This window comes from Dendrobates tinctorius, unplaced genomic scaffold, assembly GCF_039654945.1.
Source record: "Dendrobates tinctorius isolate UK_male_01 unplaced genomic scaffold, ASM3965494v1 ptg000011l, whole genome shotgun sequence".
Classification (NCBI taxonomy): domain Eukaryota; kingdom Metazoa; phylum Chordata; class Amphibia; order Anura; family Dendrobatidae; genus Dendrobates; species Dendrobates tinctorius.
The window spans coordinates 114,136,345-114,160,325 of record NW_027361679.1 but is presented as its reverse complement, the minus strand read 5'-3'; the positions used below and the strand labels follow the sequence as shown (position 1 = coordinate 114,160,325).

General features: G+C 46.2%; 1 long non-coding RNA gene across 2 annotated transcripts in view; it reads left to right on the top strand.

Moving 5' to 3' along the window:
• Positions 1 to 23,981, top strand: part of LOC141049671 (uncharacterized) — a 37,285-nt gene that overhangs the window by 12,059 nt on the left and 1,245 nt on the right. The window contains exons 1-2 of one of the 2 annotated variants that reach the window (XR_012220411.1): positions 22,442 to 22,771; positions 22,982 to 23,166. This is a non-coding gene — a long non-coding RNA (uncharacterized lncRNA). Of the gene's footprint in view, positions 1 to 22,441; positions 22,772 to 22,981; positions 23,167 to 23,981 lie in introns of those variants that run through there. The other variant, XR_012220409.1, reaches the window with a different exon arrangement.

The window sequence follows — 23,981 nt, the reverse complement described above, 5'->3', positions numbered from 1 at the left end:
GGCACAAAAATTCTAGCTGAGAAGTGTAAAAAGCCAGTTGATGTTTATAAAGGGTGTGCAACCAAATATTAAGCTGAGGGTGCCAACAATGTTATCCAACCATTTTTGGGGATTATCGGAAATTATGCCTAATTTGCCTTTTTTCTCTGCTTATTTAGTGTTGTTCTAATACACACAAATTAAATAAACATGTACAGTATATAACAAAAGATGTGTAATTGCAATAATTTCCAGGGAGAAATATCTCCTTTTCTGGAGCAATTTCAAGAGTGCCAACACTTTCGGTCATGACTGTATGTTTGTATGTATACATGTCACATTTCGGTCTAAACATATTGCTACAAGCCCTTTCCTGCACTAATACCATGGATTCCACTGGATGTCATCAGCATGTGGGAGCTTATCTTGTAGATTGCTGAGAATAGTTGTCAATTTCCTATCCACCTCTATTAGAAGAGCTATCCAAGAATCGAGGACCACCTGTGGTGAGCTACAGAAAGACATGGAATCAGCAGTTACAATTGTTTCAAAGAAAACTATATGTAATGCACTTCCATGGCCTGTATGCACGCAAAACTCCATTGCTGAACAAAATGCATGTTCAAGCATATTTAAAGTTGACTCAACAACATTTAGACAAGCCTGTTGTTATGGTAGTGTAGCAACTCACTCGGGAAAATAGTACACTAAAAACTGTAACTGATCATGCCGGTTCCTGTACAGACCAGAGATCCTCACCCGGAGACCCTGGTAGTTCTTGTGTGAGCTGAGATAACCCTAAAGTAAAAGTATACATGTGGTAATTTCCTGAAGAAGAAGTAACTATATACTTTGAAACGCGCAGAATAAACCACCATCCTTCATCTATTACGTCTGGAATAATGTCTTATTCAGCAGCCCGGGAAATATCCACAAGATTTCTTTTACTTTGGTTCTGAAACGGTCACTTGCTGACCCGTGGATCTGCTGCAGCTGATATTCTCGCTTTACCAAAGGATTCATCAGGTTAGTAGAATCAGAGCATATATTGCTAATATCCATCGGATAAGACCCTATTTGCTCTGATTTTACCTACAATTCTATCACTGAGATAGCCCTAAGCACACAGTAGACGATGACAACTTGGACCTATGCCGCCTGAAAGGTCGTCAAACCCTTCACGTTCCTCCCAAATATACGAAGTGTAGCGCAGAGGGAAAAATAACCTACAGAAGGGAAAGTGTGCTTAAATAGATAGAGATCTTAGAGTGAATAAACAATCCACAAAATACAAAATAAAGGATTAAGTATGTACTGTTAAGGCCCCGTCACACATAGCTATCTCGCTAGCGAGATCGCTGCTGAGTCACAAGTTTTGTGACACAACAGCGATCTCACCAGCGAGATCGCTGTGTGTGACAGCGATCAGCGACCAGCCCCCCTGCTGGTATCGCTGATCGCTGCAAGAAACCTCTGGACATTTCTTTCGTCGCTGATCTCCCGCTGGCCAGCACGCATCGCTGCGTGTGACAGGCGGGAGACCAGCGATCAGCTGATAACTAATGTACACATCGTGTATCCAAGGGACGTGTGTCCCTTGGATACCCGATGTGTACGTTAGTTACCAGCGCGCTGATTCAGGGAGCTGGTAACTAACATACACATTGGGTATCTAAGGGACGCACGTCCCTTGGATACCCGATGTGTACGTTAGTTACCAGCTTCCTGCATCAGCACTCTGGTAACTAACGAACAAAGCGACACCACGTTGATATCGTTGTCGGGATCGCTGGTAAGTCGCTATGTGTGACTCAAGCTTTAGATAATATGCTGCCTACTTCTTAATAAGAAGCAGACGATAGGTTCAGGGTAAGGGCCCCATCACACATAGCGATCTCGCTAGCGAGATCGCTGCTGAGCCACAAGTTTTGTGACACAACAGCGATCTCACCAGCGAGATCGCTGTGTGTGACAGCGATCAGCGACGGCCCCCCTGCCGGTATCACTGATCGCTGCAGGAAAGCCCAGGACATTTCTTTCGTCGCTGATCTCCCGCTGGCCAGCATGCATCGCTGTGTGTGACAGGCAGGAGACCAGCAATTAGCTGGTAACTAACGTAAGCATAGGGTATCTAAGAGACATGCGTCCCTTAGATACCCGATGTGTACCTTAGTTACCAGCGAGTTACAGGTGCCGCCGCCGCCACACGCTCGGGACCAGGAGGCAGCAGGACGCCGCCTGCGGAGAGGCCGGGAATACAGGCGCACCCTCTGCAGGTGGAGGACTGGAACAGCAGGCACCTGTATCAGCGGAACAGTGGGGAGATTCTCCAAGTGTCCTGCGTTAGTCACTCATCCTGATCCCGGCTGCACATCAGCTCCCACCGCTGCATCAGTGCGCTGGTAAGTAACGAACACAGCGACGCCGCGCTTGGTGTCATTGTGCTGATCGCTGGTGAAACTGTCTGTTTGACAGCTCACCAGCGATCATATAGCGACTTACCAGCAATCCTGACACGTTGATATCGTTGTTGGGATCGCTGGTGAGTCGTTATGTGTAACGGGGCCTTAAGGAACATAAAAAGCAAAGAGATATACACTATCTGGTCTTTCTCTGACTGGCTTAAACTACAGCAGAACTTCCCAATGAGACAATCATCATTAGGAAATTCCAGCAGGGGGAAAGTATATAAAGCCACACCCAAAAGGTGATAGGGCAGACAGATGCTTAAATGAAAACACTTGAAACAAGGATAACAGAAACTAAACATCTGGAGAGAAGGTACATCTGCTCTGGCTCGGCAGACAGAGAAGCTGACCACAAAGCTCAGGTTCAAGTGTTTACATCCAGATTCATGACAGTACCCCCCTTCTATGAGGGGCCACTGGACCCACTGAGATCCCCAACCACTGATGCTACTGACAAACCTCCCTCACTAGGCAATCCACATGAAAATCTTATGCATCAACCCTGGAATTATCCGCTGGACTAAACCCTTCCATTTAAGCAGATATTGCAGTCGAAGTCTGACTGTTCTGGAACCCAAACTCATTCAACCTCATGCTCCTTGTCCATCTCCATGTCAGCCTCAATGATGTCCTGATGACCTGGCATCCCCTCAAACTTTTTAAGATGAGAGTAATGGAAGGAATTATTAATCCTCCAAGCAACCAGGAGTTGGAGCTTGACCGTCAAAGGATTAATGATCTTAATTACTTTATATGGATCAACAAATTTAGAAGCGAATTTCCTTGATGGGACTTTAAGACAAAGATGTTTTGAGGTTAGCCAAACAAAATCTCCCACCTTAAAGACAAAGGCCATCCTATGTCTGCGGTTCACAGTTTTCTTGGTCCAATCGCAAGTTATCAAAAGACCTTTTTCAACTTCTCTCTAGACCTTAATTAAATGAGAATATCTTTCCTCCCCTGGGACCACAGACTGCAAACCAGAAAAAGTTCCAGAAACTGGCTAAAAACCTTACATTAAAAAAAGGCGAGGTGACGGTTGCAGTAGAGGTGCGGTTATTGAGAGCGACCTTAGCCAGAGGAAAAAAATCCATTAAGTCCTCTTGATTAGATGAAACAAAAAATCTTAAATATAGTTATAATTCTTGGTTCATTCTCTCCTTATCACCATTAGTCTCAGGATGATCATTTGAGAACAAAAGCTTAAACTTTAATCTGGAGCAAAAGCTACACTAAAAGCCAGCCATAAACTGAACCCCTCTATCGGAAATATTTTTTCTAGGAAGATCATGTAACTTAACGACGTGAGAGATAAACAATGTTGATAAAGTCTTAGTTTTAGCCAATTGTAGTAGAGGAACCAAGTGACCCATCTTGCTGAAACAGTCCACCACCACCCACAGTACAGTAATGGCACCAGAATTAGTCAAATCTGTGACAAAATTCAAGAACAAATGAGTCCAAGATTCAGACATAACCTTGTTAGGCATAAGAAACCCTGCCGGGGCCTGGTGGGAGGCTTTAGACCTAGTGCAAACTCTGCTCTTGTGGACATACTCCTCAACATCCTTTCGAGCACTCTACCACCAAAAGGACCAGAGAAAAGGTGTATTTTCTGTGGCTCGGGAGACAGAGAAGTCGACCACAAAGCACAGGCTCAAGAGTTCGAACTCAGATGCATGACACCTGTGATATACTGGGAGAATATAGTCTGGTAAGATGAGAACAAAATTGAACTGAAAATGTACTGCATATCACTCTAAAAACACCATACCAACAGTGAAGTTTGGAGGTGGGAACATTATGGTGTGGGGCTGTTTTTCAGCATATGGCACTGGTAAACATTGAAGGATGAATGGACAAATGTACCTAGATATTCTTGTCTACCAGGATGATAATGATGAAACATTTCAGCAAGACAATGATCCCAAACACACAGCCAATAAAAAATCAATTGATTTTAGAGAAAGAAAATAAAAACTGCGAGAATGACCAAGCCAATCACCTGACATGAATGAAGTATAAATTTTATGGAAGGAAATAAAGCCCTAAGGCCGGTTTCACATTTGCGCTGCGACGGCCTGCGCATGGCCGCCGCAAAGCCCCGCCCCCTGCCGGCTCCCTGCCCGCCCCTTCCGGTCATCGCCGCCTACTAGTGCACATGGACGCTTGTGATCTGCGCACCCTATCTTTAGCATAGTAAAAGAAAAGAATAATCCAGCTCACCGCACTGCCTTGCTGGTAGGATCCAAATCCTGCGCACGGATTTGACTAGGCAGTCAATCAATAGTAGAAAAAAGGGAAGAAAGTTCCAGCGCCAGGAATGGAAAATTAAAAATCCATTTTATTGTGCCAATGCATATTAAAATTCCAGCAGGTACAGCATATCAGTCGGATGACTGCAGAACAACGCGTTTCGACGCCTCAGGTCTTAATCATGTTCTTCTGATTAAGACTTGAGGCGTCGAAACGCGTTGTTCTGCAGTCATCCGACTGATATGCTGTACCTGCTGGAATTTTAATATGCATTGGCACAATAAAATGGATTTTTAATTTTCCATTCCTGGCGCTGGAACTTTCTTCCCTTTTTTCTACTATCTTTAGCATAGGGTTCGCAGATCGTGCGCTGGCCATGCGCTAGCAGGATTTTGCCGTGCACTGCGCACTTTTGAAGGTGCGCCGTGCGCGCCGAAATGCAACATGCTGCGTTTGGCGCACACGGGCGCACCTTCAAAAGTGCGCAGCACATGGCAAAATCCTGCTAGCGCACGGCCAGCACACGATCTGCGCACCCTATGCTAAAGATAGGGTGCGCAGATCGCAAGCGTCCATGTGCGCTAGTAGGCGGCGATGACCGGATGGGGCGGGTAGGGAGCCGGCAAGGGGCGGGGCTTAGCGGCGGCCATGCGCAGGCCATCGCAGCTCCATAAAGCGCAAATGTGAAACCGGCCTAAGTTCATAGAAAAAGCCCATGGATGCTACAGGATTTGAAGAGTGTTTGTGTGGAAGAATGGGCCAAAATCACACCTGAGAAATGCATGCAACTTGTGTATCCACAAAGGAGGGGTATTGAAGCTGTCATCACCAACAAAGGCTTTTGGACAAAGTATTAAATAGATTTCAATAACTGTGTTTGTCATGTGAAGAATATGGGGGATATAATTTCATGCCAATCGACTATATCATATCTGGTCTGAACTTATAGACCTCCTTCAAAATATGAAGCTGAGACAGGACACCTTGCTCAGTGTGTGGTCCAGCTTCAAAAGCCTGGGGGGGTTTTGTTTGTACTGTGCGCCCAGTGTGAAGCTTCTGGCTTCTCACTGGGCTCAGGCGCAGATGGAGGAAAGCCGAGATCTCCATCCGCGCCTGCCTCTACGTGATGTCTCCAGGAAAATGGCTGCGGATGTGGTGCAGGTGCAGATGGAGCAATCAGCCTGACCTCGATGATGTAATCGCTGGTGAATAATACTGCACTCGCAGCAGCTCAGTCACCAGTGGTTTTCAGCCGGGACGGTCGTATCTTGGCACCGTCCAGGTTGAAAGCTGTTTCTCCCCCAGACATGGATTACAGCATGGGACAGAACGACGGACAGGTATGGTATATTATTGTTTTTTTATTCTTGGTTTATTACAGGAGAATGAGGGCTTCAGTGAAATTAGGCATTTAAATAAAAATGGAATACTGTGTTTAGTCTTATTTCAAATAAAGGACATTATTCTGGCTGTGTGTTTATTTACCATGTAACTATAGGATTAGTAATGGATAGGTGTCTTATAGACGCTTGATGTCACCTGACAATACAAAGGTGACATCAACCACACAAATATGAATCCCACTTGCCACCGCGACAGGGCAAGTGGGAAGAGCCGGGCAAAGGGCCAGAAATGGTACATCTAATTGATGTGCCTTTTCTGAGCATCTGCAGGCTGCTATTTTTAGGCTGGGGGGCCTATATCAATGGCCCCTTACCAGCCTGAGAATACCAGCCCCTAGCTGTTAGCTTTAGCAAGGCTGGTTGTCAAAAATGGGGGGACCCCATGCCATTTTTTAAATTATTTATATAAATAATTAAAAATAAGGCGTGAGGATCCCTCAATTCTTGATAACCAACCTTGCTGAAGCTGACAGCTGAGGATTGCAGCCCCCAGCTATGAGTTTTGTCTGGCTGGTTATAGAAAATATGGGAGGAACCCACGCCGGGTGTTTCATTCACTTATTTAGTTATATCACAGGCGGTGGGTGAGGAATACCCCCATCATCTGCTCCTGCTGTCACTGTTATTAGGGGCAGCAGGTGTAGGTTGATGGGAGTAATAGTCCAAAAAGCCCCCACCTGCTGTCATTATTCTGACTTGAATATAACTCTCATTATTCTCTTCTGCTCGCGACTATCGCCGACAGAGTAGGGGAGAATGATTAGAGCCATCTTCAGCACTCTATGCCGGGGAAGAGCGCTTACTCTAGCGCTTCTTCCCCGGCGCTGATGCATGTCACATAGATGACATCATGTGTGTTCTACATGTGCACGTGTGCGGGACATTTTGCCACCTGTGCTGACGGTAAAAAACGGACATGTCTATGTGTGGTGCACACGGACACACGATCCGTGTAAACACACTGACATGTGCACAGACCCATTCATTTGAATGGGTCTACGTGCGTCAGTGTCTCCAGTATGTGTGAAAACTCACCACACATACCGCAGACACTGAGGTGTGAAAGAGGCCTAAAGCTGAGGAGGGAGAGAAGAGCGATTCTCCTCCTCTGCAGGGATGGATAGTGATTGGCGGAGGGAACTGTTGCTGAGCTGCCTCCACCTCACATATCTGTCCCTGCACACTATTTAATGTTGCAACTATGGTACACACAAGTCCGAGATCCTTTTAGGAAAGGTGAGTAAACAACCTCCATCATCCTTCAGAATATACTGTATCAATGGGTATATTCTGAAGGATGATGGGGGTTCTGCCATATTTAGTGTAAATATACACTTCAATGTAGTGTCCAAAGTGTTTATTGCAAATGTGACTACCACCTCCCTCATCTTTCAGAATACATCCATGTATACAGTAAGTGGGTGTATACCTGATGATGAGGGGGGGTGGTAGTCACAATATACGGTACTGCAGGCACTGTACTGGAAATTAACAGATCCCCCATAACAGAGCATCATCCACAGATATTTTTGCATTTTATTAAAGGTTTTTGCACACTATTTGGCTCAAAATATTTTTTTTCTTATTTTTCTCTCTAAAATCAAGGTGCGTTTTATAATCCGGTGTGTCTTATAAAAAAGACGGTATTTTGTGTGACATATCTCTGTTATTTAAGGGCATGAAAATTCAAAATTTGAATATTGCGAAATGTTCAAATTTTCGCTAAGTTATTTTTTTCAGAAATAAACGCAAATTATATTGAAGACATTTTACCACTATCATGAAGTACAATATGTCACAAAAAACAGTCTCAGAATCACTGGGATCCACTGAAATGTTCCAGAGTTATAACCACATAAATTGACAGCGGTCAGAATTGTAAAAATTGGCCTGGTAATTAATATTCAAACCACCTTCTGAGGTAAAGGGGTTAAGCTAATGCTAATTTGAATTTATGACAGCATTCAGTCTTTTCAGGTAGGAATCTATCAGCATGGCACATCTAGAAATGACAGTCTTTGCCCACTCTTTCTTGCAGAAGCGCTCCAAATCCGTCAGATTTTGAGACTATGGCTGGAGTCACACTAAACGATAAAAAAATCGGTCCAATTTTGACGGACCAAAATCGCACAAAGGTTTCTTCACCAGGGATCCGTCTGTCAGCCGAATTTCGTGTGATGATGCGATTTTACTCGCATCTAAGCATCCGTTTGACATCCGTCTGGCGAGATTTTCTCGCAGGCTAGCAAAATGGACATATAATGAGCCCAATGACAGGTTTTCCAACACAAACTAAAGAATAGATCTAGACACATAGAATACATATATACACATATTTATATATATATATATATACACACATGTCATATAGACACATTTATATATATATTTCTAATTCATACAGTTCTTCATAGCAGTATAGCTGCTGAAGCAATTGCCGGTTTTGGAAAATCATTCTCCTACCCGACGTGAAATGACACATGGTTTACATACAGTTAACCATTTCTTTTCATTTTTTCTTTAGATGTCTATCACTAGTAATTAGATGAAGGTTTGTGGGTTAAATTTTGGTGTTGTAGGGGTTAATTTTAAGGGTTAATTCGTTGTATAAAATTGCGGGGACTCCCGCTGACGTCACTGAGGCTGCAGGGAGTCCCCGTAATTTTTAACAACGAATTAACCCCTTAAATTAACCCCTACAACTCCAAAATTTAACCCACAAACCCTCATCTAATTACTAGTGAGAGAAATCTAAAAAAAAAACCATGAAATGAAGTGGTTAACTGTATGTAAACCATGTGTCATTTCATCTCTGGTAGGAGAATGATTTTCCAAAAGCCGGCAAATGTTTCAGCGGCTATACTGCTATGAAGAACTGCATGAATTAGAAATATATATATAAGTGTGTCTATATGATATATGTGTATATATATATATATATATGTCTAGATCTATTCTTTCATTTCTTTATTTAACCGGTCAGTGTGATTTTACTGTATTGTAAAAGAATTGCCGGCTTTTGGTAAAGGACACCGGGTGCGATTTTATCGCAAGTCACACATCTGGTACGTTTGTCATCCGATTTTTTCTCGCCCCCATAGACTTGCATTGGCGAGTCCGATCCGAAAATTGGTGACAATCGCAGCATGCTGCGATTGTCTTGGTCCGAGGAACGGATGCGATAAAAAAACGCATGATGGGAGCAGCAACATAGAATAACATTGGGACGAATGCAATGTGATTTTTTATCGCATTGCATTCGTCCGATTTTATCGCTAGTGTGACTCCGGCCTATCTCCTGTGTACAGCCCACTTCAGGTTAACCCACATAGTTTAAATTGGATTAAGGTCTGTGCTTTGGCTTGGCCATTCCAAAACTTTGATCTATTTTAGGCGAAGCAATTCTTTTGTTGATTTGTAGGGTCGTTGTTCTAAAAGATGAAATTCTTCTTTATCTTCAGCTTTTTTGCACAGACCTGAAGTTTTTGTTGAAAAATGTACTTATATTTTGAGCTGTTCACAATTTCCCCCCATCTTGACTAAAGCTCCACTTCCAGCAGCTGAAAAACAGCCCCAAAGCATAATGTTGTCTCCACCTTGGTTCACTTGGGTACAGTGTTCTTTTGGTGATGCCCAGCAGTGGCTGTTCAGTAAATATACCTTGTGAAATTATTACCTAATAGTTTTATTTTGGTTTCATCAGACCATAGCACATGTTCCCACATGATTTTGGTAGATTTGATGAAAGATTTGACAAAACATAAGCAAGCTTGGATGTTTTTTTCTTTGTATGAAAAGGCTTCTTGACACTTCACCAAACAGGCCAATCATAACTATGAAGAATATGGGAGATTGTTGTCTGTTATATGCAGTACTCAATCAGTACTTGCCAGAAATTCATACAACTCTTTTATTGCTGCCGTAGGCCTCTGTTCTGCCCACTTGGGCATAAGACTAGGTTAAAATGACTGTAGTCACTTTAATAAGCTGTAATACTCTATTAGTGATGTCTAAAGTGGTAATTGCACCGTCTTGTGATGTTTAATTGTATTGCTTGTTTTTTTGTAAAGCTGTCAATTGTATTGTGGGAGAAACTAATGCATTCTGGGTAAGAAGTTCTTGGTGAAGCAGTCTTTTTGTAAGAAGCAGTCTAGCAGAACAGTTGTGTAAAGCTTTCTCCTGCATTATGTTACTAAAACTCCATTCCAACACGTTTCGGAATTATAGTGGATCCCTGATGAAGGAATCTGCTGTAATTCTGAAATGCGACGGACAATTTTGGCTCCTATTGCACTCCGTAGCTGCCTTCTGGGCACCACGAGACCAAGCGAGTCACATGACACGGATACGTCACAAAGGTCCTGTCAGCGTTCATCGTGGGCACCCGCGCTTCAGCGTCTGGCACAGTGAGTTGTTGTGAGTTCATTCTCTGGTTCACCAGTTGTGAGTTCCCCTTCTGGACTCCCTCTGGTGGTGACAGTAGGTGGTGCGGCTGGTTTGATCAGTGGAGATCTGCCACCTGAGAATGAGGATGACGATTGGATCTCAGGATTCTCAAATTGGATTTAAGACAGCCGACGCCCTATTCAGTTGCTGGTGATTCCTTCTGGCTTGTCAGCTCTTGGTTTTCAGCTCTGTTCCAGTCATCTAAAGCTAAGTTTTTCTGCTAATGTTCACACTTGATTTTGTGAACATTAGCAGACCCCAAAGCAATAGACAGCCCCCAAACATGTATTGTCGGTGAGACAAGAAGAAAACACAAACACAGATAGAAAAATAGGCTGAGCAAACGATGGGGTCCACACTAACTAGAAAGGACAGGAAAGGAAAGATGCTGTCTGCAATCACGCACAAAACCCTGCCAAAAAATGTCCAACACTTTCTGATAACAAAAACCCTGAAGTCGCTAGACTTCAATTCCCTATATCAGCACTCTGGTATATTCTGAAGACAGAGCAAAAAGAGACCAATCTGATCAGGGACAAAAAGCAAACTGGCATAAACAGAGACATAAGAATGAAATTCAGCACAGCCCCAGCAGGGGCTGGCTGACCACAAAACCTGAGTAAACCAGACCAAATCTCATGTGAAAAAATAGCAGAGCACACTTAGCTTGAGAAGGCAGGAACAGAACTAGAAACCAGAACCTCAGGGCAGGAAAAAAATCACCAGCACAAAATTAGTGAGTCGGCTGTCTTAAATCCAGTCAGAGACTCCTGATGTCCACTCACAGACCTCCTCCTCAGGTGGCAGGTCTCTGCCATTTAGATCAGCTTCATTACCTACTGTCACCACTAGAGGGAGCCCAGATGGAGAACTCACGACTCCTCTGCCAACACAGCCAGCTCCACCACCCTCACCAGAAGCCAGAGGTAAACCAGAAAATGAGTTCACAACAGTACCCCACCTTGAGGAGGGGTCACCGAACCCTCATCCACGCCACCAGGCCGATCAGGATGGGCCCGGTGAAAAGCACGAACCAATCTATTGGCATAAATATCAGAGGCAAAGACCCAAGAATTGTCCTCCTGGCCATAACCCTTCCACTTGACCAAATACTGGAGTCTCCGTCTAGCCAGATGAGAATCCAGTATTTTCTCTACCTCATATTCCACATTAAATTCAACCAACACAGGGTCAGGAGGTGCTGCCATAGGAACCACTGGCTCAACAAACCTCTTCAACAGAGACTTATGAAACACGTTATGGATCTTAAACGTAACTGGAAGAGCCAATCGAAAAGAAACCGGGTTAAGAATCTCCAAAATCCTATAAGGTCCAATAAATCTTGACTTGAACTTTGGAGACGCAACCTTCATAGAGATATTTTTTGACGACAACCAAACCATATTACCCACTTTAAACCGGGGACCAATGGTCCTATGCCGGTTGGAAAACCGCTGGGCCTTTTCTTGAGAGAGGGACCACTTATCCACCACTTGGTCCCAAATCTGCTGCATTCTCTCTACCACAGTGTAAACACCTGGGTAGGCTGAAGATTCCACTTGCCCTGAAGAAAATCGAGGATGAAACCCGAAGTTACAGAAAAAGGGCGACATCAATGTGGCAGAACTAGCTCTATTATTTAGGGCGAATTCGGCCAAGGGCAAAAATGAGACCCAAACATCCTGATCAGTAGATATAAAACATCTCAAATAGGACTCCAAAGTCTGGTTTGTTCTCTCAGTCTGCCCATTGGTCTGTGGGTGAAACGCAGAGGAGAAGGATAACTGAATTCCCAGCTTGGAACAAAAGCTTTCCAAAATCTGGAGACAAACTGGACTCCTCTGTCCGACACAATGTTCTCAGGAATCCCATGCAACCGAACCACCTGTTGTAAAAACAAGGGCACCAACTCTGAGGAAGATGGCAGCTTTGGGAGTGGTACAAGGTGGACCATCTTAGAAAATCTATCACAAATCACCCAGATAACAGTCATTCTCTGAGAGACAGGAAGATCAGAAATAAAATCCATTGAGATATGGGTCCATGGTCTCTTGGGCACCAGCAAGGGCATCAACAACCCACTAGAACGAGAACAGGGTTTAGACTGGGAACAAGTCCCACAAGACTGCACAAAATTCCTGATATCACGAGATAAGGCAGGCCACCAAAAAGACCGACTCACCAAATCTCTGGTACCAAAAATACCTGGATGACCAGCCAACGCGGAGCAATGAACTTCAGACATCACTCTCTTCCTCCACTGGTCTGGAACATATAATTTTCCCATAGGACAACGCTCAGGTTTGTCCTCCTGAAATTCTTCCAGGGCACGTCTCAAATCGGGCGAGATGGCAGAAAGAACTACCCCCTCACCTAGGATGGTAGTAGGTTTGGTCACAATAGGAGAATCAGCAAAGAAACTCCTAGAAAGGGCGTCTGCCTTAACATTCTTAGTGCTCGGAAGAAAGGAGACCACAAAATCAAAACACGTGAAAAACAAGGCCCACCTAGCCTGTCTAGGATTCAAGCATTTGACCGACTCCAGGTAAATCAAATTCTTGTGGTCAGTGAGGACCACAACTTGATGTCTAGCTCCCTCCAACCAATGTCTCCACTCCTCGAATGCCCACTTCATGGCCAACAATTCCCGATTCCCCACATCATAGTTGCGTTCAGATGGGGAGAACTTTCGGGAAAAGAAGGCACAGGGATTCATTTTAGAAGTCACCAGATCTTTTTGGGACAAAACAGCTCCTGCACCAATCTCCGAAGCATCTACCTCTACCTGAAATGTAAGTGAGACATCAGGTTGCTGTAAAACCGGAGCAGAAGTGAACCTCCGCTTCAGCTCCTGAAATGCCAAAACAGCCTCTGGAGACCAATTCAGCACATCAGCGCCCTTCTTGGTCAGATCAGTCAGTGGTTTGGCAATACCAGAAAAATTAGCTATAAATTAACGATAAAAATTAGCAAAACCCAAAAACTTCTGGAGAGCCTTCAAAGAAGTGGGCTGAACCCAATCATAAATGGCCTGTACCTTGGCCGGGTCCATTTCAGTATTTGACGGAGACAAAATAAATCCCAAAAATGAAATCCTCTGTACACCAAAAAGGCATTTCGATCCCTTAACATACAGGGAATTCTCCCTCAAAATCCGGAACACAGTCCGAACATGTTCCACATGAGAATCCCAATCACTGGAAATGATCAGAATATCATCCAAATAGATGATCAAAAACTTATCCACAAAGTCCCAGAAAATATCATTCATGAAGGATTGGAAGACAGAAGGGGCAATAGTGAGCCCAAAAAGCATCACCAGGTACTCAAAATGTCCCTCCGGAGCATTAAACGCCGTCTTCCATTCATCCCCATGCTTGATGCGAATAAGATTATACACCCCCCTGAGGTCAAGCTTAGTGAACCAGCATGCACCTTTAACTCTGGAGAATAAATCAGAAATTAGGGGTAACGGATACTGATATTTAACCGTAATCTTGTTAAGGGAACGATAGTCAATACAAGGCCTTAATGAACCATCTTTCTTGGCCACAAAAAAAAACCCAGCACCTAAGGGTGAAGAGGATGGTCTAATATGACCCTTCTCCAACGACTTCTTAATATAAGATCGCATAGCCTCGTGTTCAGGTACAGATAAGTTGAAAAGCTGACCCTTGGGAAATTTACACCCAGGCCTCAACTCAATTGCACAGTCATAACTCCTATGAGGAGGCAGGGATGCAGACTTACTCTCACTAAATACATCATAAAAATCAGCCAAATAGTCAGGAACATCATGAGACTGGGGAGAGGTGGAGAAAACAGGAGTGTCACCAAGAGCACACCGACAGCACCAAATCATCACAGACACAGATTTCCAATCCAAAACTGGACTATGGGTTTGCAACCAGGGAAAACCCAGAACAATTTTCTTGGTGGTCTGGGGCGACCCGCATTATCACCTTGGTCCAAAACTGATGTTTATTCTCCGCCAAAGGAGTAGCATCAATACCCCTCAAAGGAATAGGCGTCCGCAGAGGTATCATGGGAAAACCACAATGTTTAGCAAAGTCCAAATCCATCAGATTCAAAGCCGCTCCTGAATCCACAAAATCCTTGGCGGAAAATGTGGATAAGGAGCAGGTCAGAGTAATTGCCAAAAGAAACTTAGGTTGTACGCCACCCACAGCAAATGTGTGTGCAAAACGTTTCTCTCGTTTAGGGCAGACAGAAATAATGAGAGGCATCTCCACAGAAAAAACACAGCTTATTACGCCTTCTATACTCCTGACATTGCACCCTAGACAAAACTCTATCACATTGCATAGGTTCAGACATTTGTTGAAAAGGTGACAACACCTCTCGTGTAGTTTTACGTTCACGTAAACGCCGATCAACTTGAATGGCTAATGACATAGAATCGTCAAGACCAGAGGGAACAGGAAATCCCATCATATAATCTTTTACGGTTTCTGATAAACCCTTGCGAAAGAGAGCTGCCTGTTAGGAATCTGGTTTCTATCATGCCTATGCGGCAATCCAGATCCTCACATTTGTCTCCAGAGGCTAAGTCCTTCTTCCCAGCTTCTGAGCATGCTCATGGGACGAGCTCCCATTGGAGTTCAGGAGTTAGGTGCTCAGGTCCTGCTCCTGATTCCATTGGTTCTGCTCAAGGCTCTGGAGATTTCCGGCAGGTCCCGTATGCTATAAAAAGTGCGCATGGCCGTTTCGCCATGCGCTAATATTTCATACTTGCTGCTGTGTGTTTGCTGATGGATTCTTGGACTGGTGAATGACTCATTAAATACCCCCTTCCTTGGTTATTACGTATGTGTGAGTGATTGTGTTCAGTCAGTATTAGCGCCAGCGCGCCCAAGCTTCAGCCTTGCCAGCAGCTAAGCGTTCTGCATCACGCTGCCAGCGTAGCGGTGCCTTTTCTGCGGCTCAGTTCTCACCGCGCTGCGATAGCAGCTGTTTGGGCGTTCACAGTTGCGACGACCCGCATCCTGTTTTTACGGTAGGTCTAGAGGGGATAGTCTTGGTGTTTAACGCTATTTCTGTGACCTCTAATACCGTGTCCACATCGCTGAAGTCTGTGACCCTATACAGACTCAGCGTTATTTATGTTTTTGTTGGCAGCTCTGTGCATATAACAGAGTTTGCTTTAGTGCACTGGGTGCAGCTAAAACCCTGTGCACATTACCGCCTGAGTGCCCTGCCTCTTTTAGCAGCGGTTACTCCATCTACCGCACGGTGGACCCCGAGCGGTGAACGCACTTTATTTTCATTTTATTTAGTGCATTCCACCGCTCATAACATAATACTAGCGCCCGGGTCTGGCTGGAGATGGCAGATCAGCAGCAATTGTTGCAATGCGTGCGACAGCTCGAGGCTCGCTTGGCTACCCTTGAGAGGGCCCTCGCAGCTTCGCAGGCAACAGATGCTGCTGTTCAGGCACTTACAGATGCGGTAGGGCGTATGTCCATGTCCGCCCTTGCGCCGACAGTTACCAGCCTCTCGTTAACCGAGAAATATTCTGGGGATGGCGCCTCTTGTAGGGGTTTTATCAGTCAGTGCTCGATCCACCTGGAGCTGCTGGCTGTGCAATTCCCTACGGAGCGGGCCAAAGTGGCCTTCATTATATCCCTACTGTCGGGCAAGGTGCTGGAATGGGCTACGCCGCTATGGGAACGTGGTGACCCCGAGATTCGGACCGCTGCCAACTTGTTAACTGCCATCAAGCAGGTATTTCTCGGTCCGCGGGTCACGCACGACACGTCTCTGCAGCTACTCGCCCTTACTCAGGGGTCACTCTCGGTTAGCCAGTATGCCGTTTGTTTTCGGACACTGGCGTCCGAGTTGGAATGGTCTGACAAGGCCCTTATCCTCGTTTTTTGGCGAGGTTTAGCAGAGCACGTGAAGGTTGCTCTCTCCACTAGAGAGATCCCCACCAGCTTGGAGGAGTTGATTTCCGTTTCCTCACGTATCGACCTCCATTTTTCAGAGCGCGGTATGGAGCGGGCTCACTCCAAGCGAAGAGCTGTTTCAGCTCCTAAATTTTTCGAACCTCTTGAGCTGTCAGAGCCAGAGGTCTTACTCCCTGAGCCCATGGAGGTGTCTCGTACTAATTTTAATACGGACTCAGACCAGGAATCCGTTTGCGGTTGTCACCACGTATGTGCGGTTTCTCCGGAAGCCAGCTCCCCGCAATGGCCAGAGTCTGAGCCGGTTGTCGAGACCTTTGTCCCTCCTCATCTTAGGGCTCAGGTATTCGCCTGGGCGCATGACTCCAATGCGTCTCGCCACCGAGGCTACATGCAAGTCTCGAAGCTCTTGGCCGGAGCGTATTGGTGGCCCCATAGAGCTCGGGACATCAAAAAATTTATCCAGGCCTGTACCTCTTGTGCTCAGGACACCCTTCCTAGGCGGAGACCGGTGACGGTCTCCGATTCACGGCGGCTCTCTGCTACAACGCCCGCTCCCGTTATTTCGCAGGTTTCCCTTCTGAAACCTGGTGACCTTGATTCCACTAATGCCATCCAAGTGTCCTGGTTCACGGTAACACCTACCAGGACACTAAGCTCGCCTTTGGACGAGTTTGAGCCCTATGCCACTGTTGGGCACGGGATGCTGGACCGGAGGTTTCAGGGAGGAGGGGGCCCTAGGAGGGGGGGTAATGTTAGGAATCTGGTTCCTATCACGCCTATGCGGCAATCCAGATCCTCACATTTGTCTCCAGAGGCTAAGTCCTTCTTCCCAGCTTCTGAGCATGCTCATGGGACGAGCTCCCATTGGAGTTCAGGAGTCAGGTGCTCAGGTCCTGCTCCCATTGGTTCTGCTCAAGGCTCTGGAGATTTCTGGCAGGTCCCGTATGCTATAAAAAGTGCGCATGGCCGTTCCGCCATGCGCTAGTATTTCATACTTGCTGCTGTGTGTTTGCTGATGGATGCTTGGATTGGTGAATGACTCATTAATTACCCCCTTCCTTGGTTATTACGTATGTGTGAGTGATTGTGTTCAGCCAGTATTAGCGCCAGCTCGCCCAAGCTTCAGCCTTGCCAGCAGCTAAGCGTCCTGCATCGCGCTGCCAGCGTAGCGGTGCCTTTTCTGCGGCTCAGTTCTCGCCGCGGTAGCAGCTGTTCGGGCGTTCGCAGTTGCGACGACCCACATCCTATTTTTACGGTAGGTCTAGAGGGGATAGTCCTGGTGTTTAAGGCTATTTCTGTGACCTCATACTGTGTCCACATCGCTGAAGTCTGTGACCCTATACAGACTCAGCGTTATTTATGTTTTTGTTGGCAGCTCTGTGCATATAACAGAGTCTGCTTTAGTGCACTGGGTGCAGCTAAAACCCTGTGCACATTACCGCCTGAGTGCCCTGCCTCTTAGCAGCGGTTACTCCATCTACCGCACGGTGGACCCCGAGCGGTGAACGCACTTTATTTTCATTTTATTTAGTGCATTCCACCGCTCATAACACTGCCAAGGCACCATCATTCCATGTAGTAAGGATCGCCCACTTTTGGAATTTTTGACAGTATAACTCTGCAGAATCCTGACCCTGGTTCAATGCCAAAAGGGCTTTCTCGGCTTGATCAATAGCATTAGGTTCATCATACAACCACCCCAAGGCTTGAAAAAATGCATCCACATTAGTCAGAATAGGATTTTCAGGTGTCAAAGAAAACGCCCAATCCTGGGGATCGCCGCGCAGCAAGGAGATGACAATTTTAACCTTCTGCTCAGAGCTCCCTGATGAGTTAGGCTTCAAGGCAAGAAATAATTTACAATTATTCTTAAAATTCAAAAATTTAGACCGATCCCCAGAAAACACATCAGGAGTAGGGATTTTTGGTTCAACAGCATGTGATTGAGCAAGATAGGCGGAAATTCCCTGCACTTCAGCAGCGAGCTGCTCCACACGATCAGACAATTGCTTAATCTCCATTAAGGAAAAAATCCTCCTACGGCCCCAGAGAAAAAGAGGAAAAAATACATATATAGAAAAAAAAATTCTGACACTTTTTTTTTTTTACAATTTTTTTTCCCTACTTTTGAGTACCCTAGAATCTGCGGTATGGCTGGTGATTCTGTTATGATGAGTCACCGAGGAGGAAAAACAAAAACAAGCTAAGTCACAGAAAACCAGAGAGGTTGGTAACTAAGCGGATTGCAGACCCCTGATCCTATCCACACAACTAGCAGTAGCCGTGGAGTGTACCTACGATGATCCTAGACGCCTCGTCACAGCCGGAGAACTAAATAAGCCTAAAGCAAGAAAAGGGGAAAACTAAACTGCCCCAGAGCAGACCCCAAAGCAATAGACAGCCCCCAAACATGTATTGTCGGTGAGACAAGATGAAAACACAAACACAGATAGAAAAATAGACTGAGCAAATGACGGGGCCCACACTAACTAGAAAGGACAGGAAAGGAAAGATGCTGTCTGCAATCATGCACAAAACCCTGCCAAAAAATGTCCAACACTTTCTGATAACAAAAACCCTGAAGTTGCTAGACTTCAATTCCCTATATCAGCACTCTGGTATATTCTGAAGACAGAGCAAAAAGAGACCAATCTGATCAGGGACAAAAAGCAAACTGGAATAAACAGAGACATAAGAATGGAAATTCAGCACAGCCCCAGCAGGGGCTGGCTGACCACAAAAACTGAGTAAACCAGACCAAATCTCATGTGAAAAAATTGCAGAGCACACTTAGCTTGGGAAAGGCAGGAACAGAACTGGAAACCAGAACCTCAGTGCAGGAAAAAAATCAACCGGCACAAAATTAGTGAGTCGGCTGTCTTAAATCCAGTCAGAGACTCCTGATGTCCACTCACAGTCCTCCTCCTCAGGTGGCAAGTCTCTGCCATTTAGATCAGCTTCATTACCTACTGTCATCACTAGAGGGAGCCCGGATGCAGAACTCATGACTCCTCTGCCAACGCAGCCAGCTCCACCACCCTCACCAGAAGCCAGAGGTAAACTAGAAAATGAGTTCACAACACGGTACTCTCATTTTGACAGACCACTTCTATAGACATACTCAGCACCAACTCCTAGCACCTCAGTGTGATCAAAATATGCTTATTTGCACGGCTCTCTATATGTACTCAGTGTGACGAGTGTCAGCTTACGCTGAGTCGTTCTTCTTAGAAAGAGTGGACCCTCTAGGCCGTGGCACCCACCCACCTAGGGCGAGCTGACCTAATGAGAACCACCCCCTATACAGGGAGTGTCAGGGGCAAGACCAAGGGGGAGAGCCACCACGGCAGCTGGACCAGACGGCCGGCTCAGGGAAACAAGACAAGGCAAGACGAGTCATTAATTCAAAGAAACTTCATTCAGGAAGACTTCAGGTACAACAGGTGCAAAACGTGAACACACAGAACATAAGACAAGGTGCGTGCAAGGGCACGCCGAGGTCCAAGACTTGAGGAACTCTTCAGGGTGCAACAGGAGCAAACGTGAACACACAGAGTTCGTGGAACAGGGTGCGTGCAATGGCACGCTGAGGTACAAGCATGGAACGTGCGGATGGTACGCGGACATCGGACTCCGGACAACAGTCCACGATCAACCAGGACATCAGGGTCTGTAGCTCAGAAGGTAATCGGCAGGATCCGGACATCCAGAAGTTAGCCAGGGTTCCAGGCAAGGAAACAAGAGAGTTAGTGACATGATGCATGTCAACGGACACGCCAGGATCAGGTTCACAGGACAGACACCTGCGCATGCCGAGGGGCATGCCAGGGACGGGTCAGGTTCACAGGATGGTGGCCTACGCATGCCAAGGGGCGTGCCAGGGAGAGGCACAGAGTACGGTGGCATCGGAATCCAAATGCTGGCATTGACCGACAGGGTCCAGGTATCTGGCTACGGACATCAGCTCCGGACATCAGGCTGCAGTCATCTAAGTCCGGACCTCTGGCAGCGGTTGGCAGGTTATGGAATCCGGCAGGCAAACTAGGGAACAGAGAAGAGCAAAAGAGACAAAGGCTTTGTGCAAGAGTAGCGCGAAAAGGCACAGTGCGAGAACCAGCGTGAGTGCAAGGGAGCACAGAGACCACGGCTGGGAGCACCGGCAGGTGGTACCGACGATGGCAGTTGTAAGCGGGCACGACTAGAGGCGGCACCGCTGTGGGGCCACGCAGCCAGACCACTATAGCACTGGACGGGGCACGGCTGGGGCACACAGTCGAGCACGGCTGGAGGCGGCACGGTTGAGGCACACCAGGTAGGCACAGGCGACCAGGCACGTGCACAGAGGCACGGAGCCACAAGGCAGGGCTAGGCAAAGGGTACAGGACAGAGTCATATGTGAGACAGCATGGCAAAGCCTAGTACGAAATGTGCAAGGGCGCACGAAACATCAGGGACAATACAAAGAACGAGGCAGAGACCTGCGCATGCAAACAGCATGCCAGGGACAGGGACAGTCTAGCAGCGGAGCGTAGGCTGAAGCCCAGAGCCGGGCCAAGGAAGGACCTTGGGACTAGACAGGGTACAGAGCGAGGCCTGCACGTGTAGAGACACGCCAGGGGGAGGTTCAGAGCGGAGGCCTGCACGTGTAGAGACACGCCAGGGACACTCTAGCAGCGGAGCGTAGGCCGAAGCCCAGAGCCGGGCCAAGGAAGGACCTTGGGACTAGACAGGGTACAGAGCGAGGCCTGCACGTGTAGAGACACGCCAGGGAGAGGTTCAGAGCGGAGGCCTGCACATGTAGAGACACGCCAGGGAGAGGTTCAGTGCGGAGGCCTGCACGTATAGAGACACGCCAGGGAGAGGTTCAGAGTGGAGGCCTGCAAGTGTACAGACACGCCAGGGAGAGGTTCAGAGCGGAGGTCTGCACGTGTAAGGACACGCCAGGGACAGGTTCAGAGCGGAGGCCTGCACGTGTAGAAACACGCCAGGGACAGAGACAGAGGCAGGGTACCTGAAGCCACAAAGCAGAGCGAGACAGGAAACAAGGAACATAATCAGAGCAAACAAGGACTACAAAGCAAAGCAGAGCAGGGACAGAACATGGCATGAAGGACAAACACTACAGTAGACAAGACAAGAGACGGAATACGAGCACGGAGCGTGTGCAGAGATGCACGACAGAGCAGAGTGCAAGGGCACAGAATAGAGTGAGCGCCCCACAGACCAAGCAGCCATGCAGGGACACCACACAATACTCAGGCCCTGAGCATAGGAACGGGCGGCCTGATATAGGGCATAGCACCTCCTCTTCCAGGTCAGGACCAGGGGAGCACTTCCGGGTTCAGATCCACAGGATAACAGAGCGCAGTCACATGATCAGAGTTCCAGGCATGACGAGACGACTGCAGATCCAGTGCTGAAACCTAGACAGGTCACATGATCAGAGTTCTAGACATGACGAGATGATTGCCGAACCAGACAGTGCAGGATCTTTAGGAAACGTCACATGATCAGCGTTTCAGACATGACGAGATGATTACAGAACCAGATAGTGCAGGATCCAGGCAGGGACACATGATCAGGGATTCTAGACATGACAAGAAGATCACAGAAGGCAGAGCAGAAACGCAGGCATCCTGCAGCTCAGACATGAGGAGACTGTGCACACTGCTCTAGGGAACGAGCAGGATAGCAGACAAGATATGCGCATGCACATCGCTCCAGGGGTTCTTGAGAGAAAACAGACAGGGCAGGCGCCGCTGCAGCCGTTCCCCTCGCCACCCGTGCTTGTCCTGGACCTCTACTGCAGGCGTCCATTCACTCTCCATAGTGACCTTATCACATCTCTCACCAATGCACGCTCTGCAAACCGTATGGAACCTCACCTCTCTTTGAATAATCCGGTAGTCCTTTGAGACCCATGTTTCCCTGCTCTGACCAGTGATGAAACAACCTTGAGAAAGGCTCTATGCCGAAACGTTGGTGCTGTTGCTTTGGATAGGTTCCCTTTGCAGTGTGTCAATTAATAAATTCACTTTTGCATATACATTCCTTCTTTTCCTCATTTGAGTGCCGGGGTTTACTTTATTGCCTAGGGCAGACATGGCGAACATGACACTCAGCTAATTATTATATTCAATTACCCTATTAAGGAATTTTTTAATTAGAGAGCAAACCCTTATAAATGTGTTTTATTTATCCCCTCCTCTTTTTAACCTAGTTCGCCAAATAGACCTTACATCTGATTTATCAACCAGCACTATGTATATGAAAATCACCTACTCTCCAACAGGTACTTAATATTGATCAGTATTGTGTGCATACAGTATGTCTGAATCATAGCGCAAGTACACTACATATATGTGTTTTCTATAACTTGATTACCCCCTTGTGGTAGGGGATTGTACTTGCAGCTGATTCAGCTTTTATATACTAGCGCCGCTATATTATACCTTATTAATAAGCTCAATACTTACTGTGCCTGTTATGTGTATTTTTGTAGTTTTACCACATCCAGACATTTCAAGTCTATGCATCGACAAATAAACAAGACAGAAAAGGTTTTTGCTGTGCTGTATGTCAGACTGCACACCGTGAGAACATGTAAGATGACAGAAGAGCCTCTTTGCACCCTCCTGGATGAATTTCTTGTTTTTTCATCAATATTTGAGGAACGTCTAGTTCTAGGTAATATTATTGTTGTGCCAAATTTAAGCCAGTTCTTGATTGCAATCTCCAAATTGTTCCATGGTATATCTAATGCCTTGGATATTTTTTGTACCATTTTCTTGACTAGTAATGGATGAACTCGAATCGTAAACATTGGGGTCCTTACCGGACACCTAGTGTCAGTACACGGACACCGAATACGGACTTCTTACGGAAATCCGTGTTATTGTTTGGGTTCAGCAGCCTGAAGAAAGCTTGTTGAAATACTCCAGTGCAGCCAGTCAACAAGTTTTTCCGGTGTGGGCACTCCTGGTTCCATCACAGCCATGCCAAGTGTTGGCATGGCTGTGATTGCCCAGCCCAATAAGTAAAACAAAACAAAGATGTGGGGTCCCAAACTGTCTGCTTTATCTTGCCTGGTTAAAAATAGAGTGGGCCGCTCGCCATTTAAAAAAAAAAAATAATAACTTAAAATACTGAGTGGAGTCCCTCCTATTTTTGATAACCAGACAAGTTAAAGCAGAGACCTGGGGACTGATATTCTCAGGCTGGGAAGGGGGAACCGCTTGCCATTTTTTAAAATTATTTATTATTAATAAAGGAAAAATACTAACAAATAAGGGAAAGCAGACAGCTGTTAGCTGGTCTTATTATTTTGGGAAGGGGCCTGTATCTATGGACCTTTCCAACTTATTAATATCAACCACCAGCTGCCTGCTTTGCCTTTACTGGTTATTAAAAATGGGGGAACCAAAAACAATGAAGTGGGGTCCCCCTATTTTTAATAGCCAGCTAAAGCAAAGCAGACAGCTGGGGTCTTTTATTAATAGGCT